Genomic DNA, 13491 nt, shown 5'->3' with positions numbered 1-13491 from the left:
GTATGGGATTTCTTCCTCTTATTTCAATCAGCATGTACTGTATACTTTATAACCATAAAGTAACATCTGATTATGCAAGGGGCTAGGGTTTAAGGAGATAGAGGACTGAAATTAAATTAACTCTGTCACCTATAACTCTGTGTTGCTTTCATTTAATTAATCATTTGAACTTTGCACACTATACATCTGCTTTGTCCTGGGTGGTCATCCAAAGAAGTTGTATACTGAAAGCTTCTTTAACCTAGAGGTCTTGGATATCTTACTTGTTGAGTAGAAGCATCTAAGAAATAAATGGGACAAAGAGCTTTACTGGTATTTGCATGAAATTGAAGCCTGCAAAATTTCTGTTCCAGGTCTGTTTAAAGTTGTGCATATCTCTTGCTTCCACCTGATGATGTACACACCAATGTGTGATATAGTTGATATATTTTTATCCTGACAATTTGATATGTACATCCTAAATTTTTAAAAAAATACCATAATGGAAATTAACAGAATTGCATGGGATAGTTTTTAAATAACTGCTATCTCAGCCATATTCTCTAAAGAACGCTCAGTGACTTGCAACGTTAATCGTGGTATTGAATTAAAAGCATAAAATTTACAAATTGATTAAATCAAAATAGAAAGCTATATAAAGCAGTGAGATAAGTCACATGCTCACATACAAACAGTTAAGCACTTCAGCACAAAAACAAGACCACAAAAATTATAAAACGATTAAGAAAACCCTTAGCCAAATTAAATTTCCCTCAGTTTGTCTATAAATGGCACCAGGTGAACTGGTGAACTGGCATGAGAGGACATTCCACATTAAGGCACCACCATAGAGAGTGCCCTGTCTCTGGTTGCTAGCCATCCTTTTTCAGAAGGTGGGGGCACAAAGAGTAGAGCCTCTGATGCTGATCTTAACTTGCAGGCAAGTACGTATGAGGATGTGTGGGCAGGTTGCATCTCACTTGTAGACAGTGTCAGTTACTTTCACAGAATGTGGAAAGCTGAAACTTGGTATACCCATTCCAGCATTTGCTGAAAAGGGAATGGTTCTCCTCTTAAGTCTCTGAAAATGAATTTTTCTCATAACAGTGGCCGGTGCTCTAGCACAGAGTTAGTCAAGACTCTGGGAGTTTCAAAATAACTTTAGATGAATTGTGAGGGGGTTTATAATTGCTGCCAGAATTTTGCTAACTGAGCTAGTCACAATATGTGAAACTGCCTTTTTCACACACATTGACTTCAGTTTGAGGAAGTGGAGATTGTCAGAGGCAGCAAGGAACACGCCCATGACTGTATGATTCAACCTATATTTATTACCACTTTAAAATGTATTGTTGTCTCTGGCTCTGTTATATTTTCACATGTTTGTTTTATGTTCTTAACAGTGCCTTTTCTAAGGCATTAATCTTACCGATTAAAATCAAAGTAATAAGGATACTTTGGTTCCAGAGGAGGCAGCCATGTTAGTCTTTTGCAACAAGAAAAGTCATGTTGCACATTAATGATAGGCAAATTTTTTATTCTAGCATATGGTTTTACGGACTAAAGTCTACTTATTTAGAAAATTTGTTATTTAGAAAAGTCAAGTCAATAAAAATACTGTATCTGATGCTTGCAGTGGGTCCTCTTGGGGGTGGGGTATGGCTTATCCAACTCCACTTTTCATCTTGTTTTTCACATCACTATGCTTTTTCTTATTGCTATTTATATATGGATTTTAAAACACTGATATTAATTCAATTTTCTCCTTCTTTAATCCTTGTTTCATTTACTTCCAACTAACTGGTACGCCTAATTGTCTTTGGTCTTTTCTCTTCAACCTGTTTTTTATTTTATTTAGCTATACACAGCAACATAGACCACAGTCGCAGTCTGAGAATTATTGTGTATAGTGCAGCCTTATTACATGTGCAGAAAAGTAATCTTGAATAGTTCAGTTTTGCATAGTTTGTGGAAAGCATAGGAAATGGGAGCTTTCCTGACCTTCTTGAGGCTGCCATTCTGCAAGGCACAATGGAGAGCACATGTTTATGTACTGTTGCTGATTTTGCCCATTTGTAGGTTGGCACCTGCAGAAGCCCTGATAATATGAGCAAAGTTGTTGTAGCAGCACATAGAGAGAGCAGTGGTCCCGCAAATAAGAGAGACTAAGGCCATGATGGACTTTATATGTGAAAGTAGTAGGCACCCTGGGTAGTAGCGAGAGTGTAATTTTGGGGGAAGTCTTGGGGATGGGAAGAGCTGTAGGTAGTCAGACATATAGGATGGACTTCAGGAAAGCGAATTTTGACAAATATAAAGTTATTCTGGGTAGAATCACATAGTCAGAAATATTTAAGGAGAAGGGAGTTCAAGAGGGGTGGGAGTTTTTTAAAAGCAAAATATTGAAAGCACAATTACAAACTATTCCTAGAGAAGGAAGAATGGGAGGTTTAAAGAACCCAAGGTGACTCTTTAAACATCTTTCTAAAGACCTGAGAAATAAAAAGATCTAGGAGTCTTAGTGGACCATTCATTGAACATGAGTAAGCAGTGTGATGAGGTAGCTAAAAAAACCAATGCAATTTTGGGCTGCATCAATAGAAGCAGGGCTTTTTTTGAGCAGGAACGAACAAGAACGCAGTTCTGGCTGGCTTGGCATCAGGGTGTGTGGCCTAAAATGCAAATGAATCTGTCCTGGGCTTTTTCTACAAAAAGTTCTGTGTAAAACAATGGTGATGTCAGGGTGTGGCCTAATATGCAAATGAGTTTCTGCTGGGCTTTTCCTACAAAGAAAGCCCTGAACAGAAGTGTAGTGTCCAGAGCATGCGAAGTGATGGTATTGCTTTACTCTGCCCTTTCTTACATGACCAGGGAAATGCGGATGAGTCAGTCAGCAATTTTTCTCCAGGCCAGTTTGTCTAGGGATCCTGGAGGATCTTCGTGGTCTCTGTGCTTCACACTCATGGGATAAAGCGCTTGCGCCGATCCCCAGATCGGTACCTAAAAAGCCTGGGATTTTGCATGCTCGGCACCCAGAGACCATGCGCAGGAGCCCCAGCACGCATGCTCACCAGGGCCGACGTGAGGATTCTGCCAGTTCCTTCTTGACCGCTGCGTTGAAGGGATCTTTCTTCAGTGCTCCGGTCATTACGTACAGTTTCTTCTTGGTTTCTCTCTTCTTGCCTGTCGATTTCTTTAGTTCTCCATCCTTGTTTAGGGGAAAAAAAAGACTTTTAGTTTGGACTTCGCCCTTCGGGGCATTTTCCCCCTCCCTTGTCGCTGTTCCCACTGCCTATGGAAAAACGTTGGGGGTTCTTCAAGTGGTGCCTGAAGTGTGGAAGTAAGATTGCTCCCCCGGACAGTCACGCCCTCTGCCTGTTGTGCCTGGGCGAGGGGCACCGTGTTGACTCGTGCCCACATTGCTTGAAATTTTCCAAACAAACGAGGAAAAATCGAGCGACCAGGCTCTAGTCCAATCGGCTCTTCTACTGCCTAAAATGGCATCGGGCCCTTTGATATCGATGGGTGACACAACCCAGTCTGTAGCCTCGGCCTCGATGGGCCCGTCGTCTCAAGCGTTGGCTGTTATGCCAACTGATCAGGATCGGCCTGCAAAGTGACTTTCCGAAGTATCAGTGAGTCTACCCCGACAAAGAAGCATTGGGACGACTCTGGGTCCCGGTCAACCCTCCCAAAGAAGCATAAACCGAAGGACAAGCGCAAGAATCAGAACAAACTTTCCCGCACTCCTTTCCCTTGTAGGGATGCTTCTACAGACTCAGCATCGGTGCAAACTGCTCCACCACAGAAAATCCTTGCATCACCCAGCTGTTGGAGAAGTCCGTTGGTGTCGGGCAGGCTTGGGTCACAACCGACCCATCTTTCGGGGTCAGAGCAGGAGATCGACTTGACCCAGCACACTCTTTCCTCTTGGTCTGGTTCGCGCCAGCAGAGCAACAGCGGTTCGGTGTTGGAGATTGAGGTTTCGGTGCCGTCCGAACCCCTAGCACCATTTTGTTCCAGCACGGGGCATCTTTGGAGTAGAGAGGTTGAGTCGACTGCTTCTCTCTGCAGGTTTCCGCCGCCACCGGTGTGGGACCAGCGTCAGTGGCCTTGCTCGTTTGGAGCTTATCCATACCCTTTGCCATATCCGTGGTACCCGCCCCAAGATCCACTGGACTGGGATCAACGCTTGGAAGTTTCCCACTTCTCGAGGGTCTCGCATCATTCGCCGGTCCGTTGTATACCCTCGGCATCGGTAGCAATTCCCCTGAAGAGGTGTAAGGAGAGGTCTGGGGACTCACAGGTTCATCCGTCAGCATCGATTCTCCCATCCAAGCATGCCTTGACTCCATAGCTATCAGAACGCTCTGAGATGAGAGAGGCGTCTTCGACGTCGGATTCCGAAGTTGGTACCAATGATTCAGACAAGGGTCAGGCTGAACCTTCTCTGGACTCTCACATCGCAGATGACCTTCCAATATCTCTCTCAGAGGATCTCAAGTCATATGGGGACCTAGTGAAGCGTATGGCACAATCTCTCTCGCTCTCCGTGGTGCAATCACAGCCAGTCATCGATGATACTGTTTTTGACATCATGCAGCGGGACACGTCAACAGCTGTGGCTCTCCCGGTTACCAAGGTCATTCTGCAAGAAGTGAAGGAGCCATGGGCAAAGCCTGCATCCACACCGATCTCTTTGTGACGTTTAGACCAATGTATCATGTCCAAGAAGCTGGTGCTGAGTTTCTTTTCAACCATCCCAAGCCTAATTCAGTGGTGGTCTCTTCGTCTTTGAAAGCTCGCAAGACGCATTCCACCCCTCCTGATAAAGAGGGTAAAAAGATCAATAACGCTGGCAGACGTTTTTACTCTTGGGAGTAAAAATCTCTAATTATGCTGGCCTGCATGGCACGTTACCAGTACTTGATTTGGGAACAACTCACACCCTTATTGTCCTCTCTGAGTGAGGATAAGCGGTCTGTAGTGAAGAAGCTGCAAAGGGAGGGATTTGCTGTGGCTAAACAACAGTTGGCCACGTCAAAACATATGGTGGACGTCTCTGCTAAGACTCTAACTTCTGCCATTTCGTTATGCTGTCACTTCTGTTTGTGTTCGATAGCCCTTCAGCCTGACACTAGGGTTTATGTGGAAGACCTTCCCTTTGAGGGCAAAGGTCTATTTAGTTCCACTACCGATAGTGTTTTACAGGAAATGGACAAAAGTATTAAAACCTCAAGGAACCTCGGCGTCCCTGCCTCTTCTCGGGCTGGAAAGTCTAAGCAGTGGCATAAGCGCTGGCCCAAGAAACCGTATCAGAAATACTCACCTGATGAATCCTGGAGACCGCATTCATCACAGACTGAGAGCAGATCTCCTTATCGGGGAAATAATAAGTCCAAATTTGCTTCAGCTTCTACTTCTGCCATCCGCTTCCATCACCACTTACCTGCATGGGAGTCCATCTCCACAGACAAATGGGTTCTCTCCATTATAACAGAGGGTTACAAGATAGAATTTGTCCAGGTCCCAACTCAGTCAATCTTTGTCATCACACCTCCTTCCCCCCCTTTGCTAGAGGAAGTGAGCAATCTCTTGCAGAAGCAAGCCATAGAACCGGTCCCCTCAGTGGCCAAGAATGGGGGGTTCTACTCTCGTTATTTTCTGGTCCCCAAATGGGATAGTGGACGGAGACCAGTTATGGACCTTCGAAATTTGAACAAGTTTATCGTGTACCAGAAATTTCAGATGTCCACTCTACAGACAATCCTTCTCCTTATCTGCCAAGGTGACTGGATGGCGACCTTGGACCTGAAGAATGCCTACTTCCATGTCAGCATTCATCCATCTTGCAGGCAGTTCCTCAGGTTCGCGATAGGCTCCAACCACTTTCAGTTCAAAGCCCTTCCATTCGGCCTTTGTACTGCATTGTGGGTGTTTACCAAGATGATGAGCGTTGTAGCAGCACACCTCAGGTTTCAAGGCATAATCATCTTCCCATACATAGACGATTGGCTCCTTGTGGCGGATTCAAAAAATCGTCTGTCCTGCCATATTGCTACAACTCTCCGCCTTCTCCATACCCTTGGTCTTATGTTCTTATATTCTTATGTTAACACAAAAAAAGTCTCACTTGCTGCCATCAAGGAAAGTTCAATTTATCAGAGCTCTCCTGGACACGGACCTTCATCATGCCTTTCTGCCCTAACAGCAGGCAATGGACATCATAACCCTCATTCATCTTTTTCAATTCAGGAAATGGGCCATGGCACAACAGTTGCAGCGGCTGCTGGGACTGATGGTGCCGACTACAAACGTGTTGTTGCTCGCGAAACTCCGCATACAAGGGCTTCAGCTTTGGTTTCTCAAAAAGTTTCGCCCCCTACGGGACTCACCTCGAAAGAAGTTCAGGATTCCATCCTCGATACTCCGGTCCCTGGAATGGTGGACCTCCAGAGACAACATCTGTCAAGGAGCTCCTTTTTATCTGCCGGTAACGACGGTTATGATCACCATGGATGCATCACTATGGGGATGGGGTGTTCACATGGATACTCTGTGTGTGGGGGTCCATGGTCTCTACAGCTGACTTTTTGCCATATAAACTATCTGGAGCTTTTGGCGATTTATTTCGCTCTTCGGTCCTTCCGCCTCTTAATAGTAGGAAAGGCTGTGGCTGTGCTGAAGGACAATACTACAGCCCTTTGTTACATCAACAGACAGGGTGGGACAGTCTCCTGAAAACTGTGCTCTAGCGATAGAGCTGTGGTTGGAATGTTTGGATCAGGGCATCTATGTGAAGGCCTCCCATCTCCCAGGGGTACTCAACCTGCAGGCGGACTACTTAAGCAGGGGAGCCGCGTCTCCGCATGAATGGGAGATGCAGTGGCATTTCCTTCAACCAGTGTTTCAACTGTGGGGGTATCCCCAGTTCGATGTTTCACCACAGCTCTGAATCAGAAGTGTCACTTGTTTTGCACTGGTGGGGATGGACCCGTCTTCCTTGGGGGACGGTTTACTGATCCCTTGGAGGGGTCTTTTCCTTTACCTGTTCCCGCCTCTTCCGCTGCTGGCAAGGGTAGTCAACAAAATAAAGAGGGAGGAACCGAGGTGCATACTAATCATGCCGTGGTGGCCTCGACAAAACTGGTTTCCGATCTTGCTCCACTTAGCACAGGGAACTTTCATCATTTCCCAGTGGAGCCAGACCTCCTTTCAAGTGTTTCACCACAACGTACCTCACCACAAGATCAAGTGTTTCACCACAACGTACCTCACCTAAAGTTGACAGAGTGGTTCATCGATCCTGTGGATTTTCGGATAGGGTCCACCATGTTTTTCTGAACAGTAGGAAGTTGTCTACCCGAATCTCCTATGACAGGAAATGGGGGAAATTTGTACTTTTTTGGCTGATACTGCAGTCTCACCCCAATGGGTGGACTTACCTGTGATTTTTTTTATTTTCTTTTGTCTCTTGTTGGTGCTGGCCTTTCCTTTTCTTTGGTGAAAGTTTATCAGCTATATCAGCTCAATATGATTCAGTTGAGGGGCATTCAGTGTTTGCCCATCCTCGCTCAAAGCAATTCCTGAAGGGACTTCTCAGGTTGCACCCTCCGACTAGATCACCCGCACAGTTGTGGGATTTGCCATTAGTTTTGGATAGGTTGACCAGGCGCTGCTTTGAACCAATGGCAACCTGTTCCCTGCAACTCCTATCTTGGAAAACTGCATTTTTGGTGGCAATCACGTCAGCAAGACGGGTGGAGGAACTCATGGCTATGTGTTGTGACCACCTGTATTTAGTTTTTCATGAGTCAGGGGTATCTTTGGCTCCTGATGTTTTGTTTCTCCCTAAGGTGGTTTCCCAGTTTCACCTTAATTTGGAAGTCTGGCTTCCTATGTTTTACCCTACGCCTACCTCAGACGAAGAGTGACGGATGCACACCTTGGATGTTAAGCGTGCATTACTTTTCTACCTGAGCCGCTCTAAGGGCTTTCGTCAGGACCCACATCTCTTTGTGTCCTATGCTGCTCCCAATTGGGTTCCAGAATCTCGTCTCAGAAGCTTTCGAAGTGGCTTACTGAAACTATTAAACTGTGTTACCTGCTAGCGAAGAAGCCATTGCCTGGGCCCATCCGTGGGCACTCTACTAGGGCTATGGCGATGTCAGTGGCATTCCTGAAGGGTGTCTCCTTGACGAACGTTTGCATGGCAGCCACCTGGTCCTCTCCCCATGCTTTCATGAAGCATTGTGCCCTGGATGTGCGTACCCAGCAGAGGACTTGCTTGGGAGCTGTGGTGCTGCAAGCTGTCTCTTCTGGTTGACCGTCTGCTCCTGCCTCCAGGTATGTCTGGCTTGCTAATCTCCCATGAGTGTGAAGCACAGAGACCACGAAGAAGATAAACAGGTTGCTTACCTGTAACTGATGATCTTCAAGTGGTCATCTTTGCATTCACACTACCCACCCTCCTTCCCCACTGTTGACGGTCTCCCTATTTTAGAGGCTTTTAGTGGTCAGGAAGGAACTGGTGGGATCCTGGTGAGCATGCATGCTGGGGCTCCTGCGCATGCTCACTGGGTGCCAAGCGCAAAAAATCCCGGGCTTTGTAGGTACCGATCTGGGGATCGGCGCAGGCGCTCTGTCCCATGAGTGTGAATGCACAGATGACCATTCGAAGATCATCAGTTACAGGTAAGCAACCTGGCTTTTTTTTTGTTTGCCATCTTCTGGGCATAGAAAGGGGTTACTGGGCTTGTATGTGGTGGTGGGGAGATATTTGTGAGTTTCTTGCATTGTGCAGAAGGTTGATGATCTTGGAGGTCCCTTCTATAATGCTAACCAGTATCTCAAACTGAGCCCAGTAACAGATGGGCAGCTAATAAAGGATATTTATATAAACACAGTTAAAGAAGATTTTAATTATACTTAATCATTATTTAGTGGACTCTTTAGATTCATTTGCATTACTTGTATAATTCTGACTTGCATTTTTTACACCACACACGCTTTTATTCAACATACCTTTCCCAAAACTCATTGTGTTTCATCCAAATTCATCACTTCAGCCAAAAGATTTTGTTTTGTTTTTTGCCATTTCTGTGGTGCTTGCAGATAGTGCTTTCCAAACTTTTGCATCTTTGTAGCTTTATCTATTGATGGACTACATCCTAGATATTTTGGACAGAGCATTAGAGGCCATGGCTGGATGGTTACAGCGAAGCTGTCCAAGATTAAATCCAATGAAGACGGAGTTTCTGTATCTGAGTCATGGAGGTCTGGGGGTCTGGAATCTGGCTTCCAAACCTTGGCAGGGTTTAGCTGACCCCAGTGTCGAGGCTGAGGAGCCTTGGAGTGATCCTGGATGCCTTGCTTTCCATGGAGGCCCAGGTCACCACTGTTGCCAGGTCAGTTTTTTACCATCTTCAGCTGGTCAACAGGACCAAATTGAGGGGGAGGGTGCACCCGTCCCAGGCACTGTTGGGGGAGTGCCAAATTGGGCACCCCCAGAGGGCGAGTGGGGGGGAGCAATAAAGGTTCCACCGATCAGTGGGTCCTTGAGCAACCTCCCCCCCCTGCTTTTTGCCTTCCTGGATCTGTGCACAGACCTGGGAAGGAGAAACGGGGGCATTGCGGTGGTGTGTGTTCTGTCCTTGGAGTCGAGGATGGAGCAAATGCTGCAGTGCCACCCATTTCTCCTTCCTGGGTCTGTACACAGATCCAGGAAAGCAAAAAGCAGGGGAGGAGGTTGCTCAAGGACCCACTGATCTGTACACAGATCCAGGAAAGTGAAAAGGGGTGAGCGCCTGTGGAGGAGAAGACTGGGGGTGCTTTGCCCAAGTGGGCATGGGGGGCACCTGTGCCTGGGGCAGCGGGCATGCCCCCCACACACTATTTTTTGAGTGAGGGCATCATTTGTTAGTTTTGCCCCCACTCAAAAAATAGATAGGCAGCCCTGCTGGTCAGGCAACTGTTCCCTATCTCACCTCCCAGGACCTAGCAACAGTGATCCATGCAATGGTCACTTCCAGGTTAGATTACGGTAACGCACTCTACACAAGGTATCTGAATGCAAGCCATTTCACTAGCTGTAGTTAGTTATTCTCACAACCTAGATTTGAAGAGGGTTAGTCTTCATAGTTAATCTTAGCTGTGGTTTCACTGATGTCTGAATGTAGACATCCTGGCTTGTTCCCTGGTGATGCCCTCTCAGGCCACAGAGAGAAGGCAGTGAAACCAGCATTTGACAAGACAAAACAGGATCTGTCTGTTTGTGAGATTAATCCTGATTTTAGGATAATTAAAATAATGGAGATGGAGAGGTTTTGCCCATCAGTGATTCTGATTGGTCACTGGAAATCTGATTGGCAGTGCAGTTTAAAAAAAAAAGTTGTTTGGCAGCAGCTGCCACCACAGTATGAGAATCTTCAATGAATGCTTAAGATAAACCTTCTGTATTTTTAAACAATATGTTAATTTGAAAAGGCATCTTCTTAATCACGACTTCTACCTGAAATGCTGAAGAGTCAATATGAGAGGCCCTGACCTGGATACCCCAGGCAAGCCCAATCTCATCAGATCTTGGAAGCTAAGCAGGGTCAACTTTGGCATGTACTTGGATGGGAGACCCCTCGAAAACCAGGGCCCAGAAGGCAGGGGCAAGCTTTATTCAGCCACCTCTCTGAATATCCTCCAGGCTTCCAGTGGGGGTCAGCCACCAGAAGTCTCCATGACTTCTAGGTGCAGACTCACACACACATACAAAAATACAACACCCCCCCCCCCAAAAAAGAGAGTTAATATTAGAGTTATGCATAACCTCACTCCTTGTCGTCTTATGGTTGGCTTCGCCTCCCGTGGCAGTCATTTATAGTTGGCTACACCTTCCCTGTGAGCCATTTTGTGGTTGTGCCCACCACGCTGTGACAGAACTTGAAATGTACCCAGTGCCCACAGCTTCATTATGGTTGGGGACCCCTGTCCTAGAGTGTCATCCAGTTTGGCCCTAAGTTTGCAAAAAGTATTAGGAAGTATTATATATTTAGCACAATCAATATATGCAGTGCAGGTTTTTTTCATAGTTTTCTCTCACCCTTTCTCCGGTGTGCTCATGGCAGCGTATATTATGATATGTTTGATTGTTTACCATTTTTAGTTCAGTTATCTGGGACAAAGGCAGACTTTAAAAGGTTTTTAATAAATGGTTCTACTCACCATTTGAACCACAGAAACACTGTGAGGAAGGTTAGACTGAAAGATTGGGCCAGGGACACCTGATGAGTTTCGTGGCTATGCAATGATTGCTACCCAGCTTCTCCCAGCACTGTGCCATGCTAGCTTTCTTTATGGAGCATCAGAAGCAATGAAGCTCTGATGAGCTTGCAATCTCTGTTTTGATGGAGGGAGAAATTGTGAAGGAAGGAGATGCAAGGATTATAAATATTTAACTGTTAGACAGCTGTTGTTGGCAAAAAGATTACTTTAATATATAGTGTTCATCCCAAATGTTTTTATTCACAGATTTGTAGGCTTCTGAAAAAGAATGAAGTCTCCCACTAATGTGAAATCATACAGATGAGTGTGTCATAATGCAGAGCAGCTGTTATTTGAGAGCAGTAGGAAAAGGACCCCCCCCCCTTCCACACACACACACTCCAGTTTGCTTCTGTACTGCCTTATGGAATCTTGACTAACATGTTCCTTCCAGATGCTGAAAAACATTGACTGCTGCTCCTTGGAAATGAAGCTGATCGATTTTTTTTAAAATCTGGTATTTGTTCATTCCCTAGTTTACAGATAGCATTGAGCAAATGCAGATCTAGCTGACTGCTTTGATTTTAACTCTGTACTAAAAATTCAACAACAGTAGCAACAACAATAGGTTTTTATATCCCACTTTTCTCTTCCTTAAGGATTCTCAAAGTGACTTACAACCACATCCTCTTCCACTTAGGTGGGAGTGAGACAGTTCTAAGAGACAGGCTGTGACTGGCCCAAGGTCACCCAGCAGGTTTCATGCGGAACTGTGGGGAATCAAACCCCATCCTCCAGATTAGAGTCTGTGGTTCTTAACCACTACCCCAGACTGGATGTTGAAAGAAGTAAAAATGCTATTCAGTCTCAATATAGGGAATTTAGTCCCAGAATGTGGATCTCCTGAATTCTAATTCAAAACCCTAACCCAGTGCACAACACTGACATAACCCTGCCTTAATAAGGGATGCCCTATTAAGGCAGAATCATTTCTGTGTGATATAGTGGGCAGAGTGCCAGACTAGAATCTTGGAGAGCCAGGTTTAGAGCCCTTCTCTGCCATAAGAACAAATAGAGAAATTATGCCAAAGGACACAATTTAGGATTTAAAAATGGGTGTGACAGAGACAATGGGTGTGATCAGACAAGCAGTTAGGTCCACCATAGCCACCTTCCCTCTGGATTAAATGGCCACAATCACACATACACATTTGGCCCCCATGCCCCACTTGTTGTTACCTTGTGCTGCGACTCCCAGGTGGGTTAGACACCAACAAATTCCCAATGGCTACCTCAGAAGAGCTTCCATGGTGGTTTCCACACATCTGATCACCCTGGTGTGCCATAGATATGCACAAGCAGTATGATTGCTCCATCCCATTTCCAACACATCCTTCCCCCCTCCTCCAACCCCACACTGAGGAGTGCACATGCGCTCATCCACTCCTGAGCATGCACAGCAGGGGGGGGGGGAATCCATCCCCCCTGGGTCTGTGGTCAGGGTGCATTGCTGCTGTGAATGGCCAACCACGGGCCTGCAGCACTTTGATGCTGGCTTAGTGGCCGCTGATGGGAGACAGCACAAAATTGAGTGGATTTTCCAGATGTGGATGCTGCCATGGCAACCTGTCAGTTTGCTTGCACCCATAGGTAAATACATTTTTCATGAATTTAAGCAACTCCATTATGACTGATTTCTCCCCCTTCAGGTTATTTTGACCCTTTGTAGCTAGGAAGAATCTAATACAACTGAAGGAATTGCTTGTGGAAAGAATGTAGGAACACTTTCTATTTTGAATTGTTTAGTAGTATATGTATTTTTATTCCAGATCAGGTTCCCAAGTTACATCAAAAGACCTTGGCACCTTTCAGGAAGGAAGTACCTTGCCTTTAACTTTGTGACTTGCCACCATGTTACTCTGAATGGATACCATTGGGTATGGTTAGCAGTTAGCAAGCTTTAATCTCATTGAAGTTGGTCAGTCTTGAGTTTAACAATGCAACTTCATCCTGTTGATTTGACTTTAACTTGAAAATACTTAATTTTCTCAGGATTTCAGACATTGTGTATTGGTGATACTCTGGATTATGGCCATTGTGTATTGGTGATGTAGTGCTATTTTTTAACTAAAATTTATGTTTTAAAAAAATTGTGAATAGAATATATTGGAGACAGAGATAAATCCTTGGTATTATCCAATACAGGCAATTCTTAGTTGTTTGCACTAGTTTAAAACAGTATTAATTCTGTTCAGATCC

General features: G+C 45.3%; 1 protein-coding gene across 1 annotated transcript in view; it reads left to right on the top strand.

The window, feature by feature from the left end:
* Positions 1 to 13491, top strand: part of SRBD1 (S1 RNA binding domain 1) — a 293248-nt gene that overhangs the window by 114537 nt on the left and 165220 nt on the right. The gene's annotated exons all lie outside the window — the stretch shown is intronic.

The sequence above is a fragment of the Heteronotia binoei genome, chromosome 1, assembly GCF_032191835.1.
Source record: "Heteronotia binoei isolate CCM8104 ecotype False Entrance Well chromosome 1, APGP_CSIRO_Hbin_v1, whole genome shotgun sequence".
In the NCBI taxonomy this organism is placed as follows: Eukaryota; Metazoa; Chordata; class Lepidosauria; order Squamata; family Gekkonidae; genus Heteronotia; species Heteronotia binoei.
This window is presented reverse-complemented; position numbering and strand designations above follow the sequence as displayed.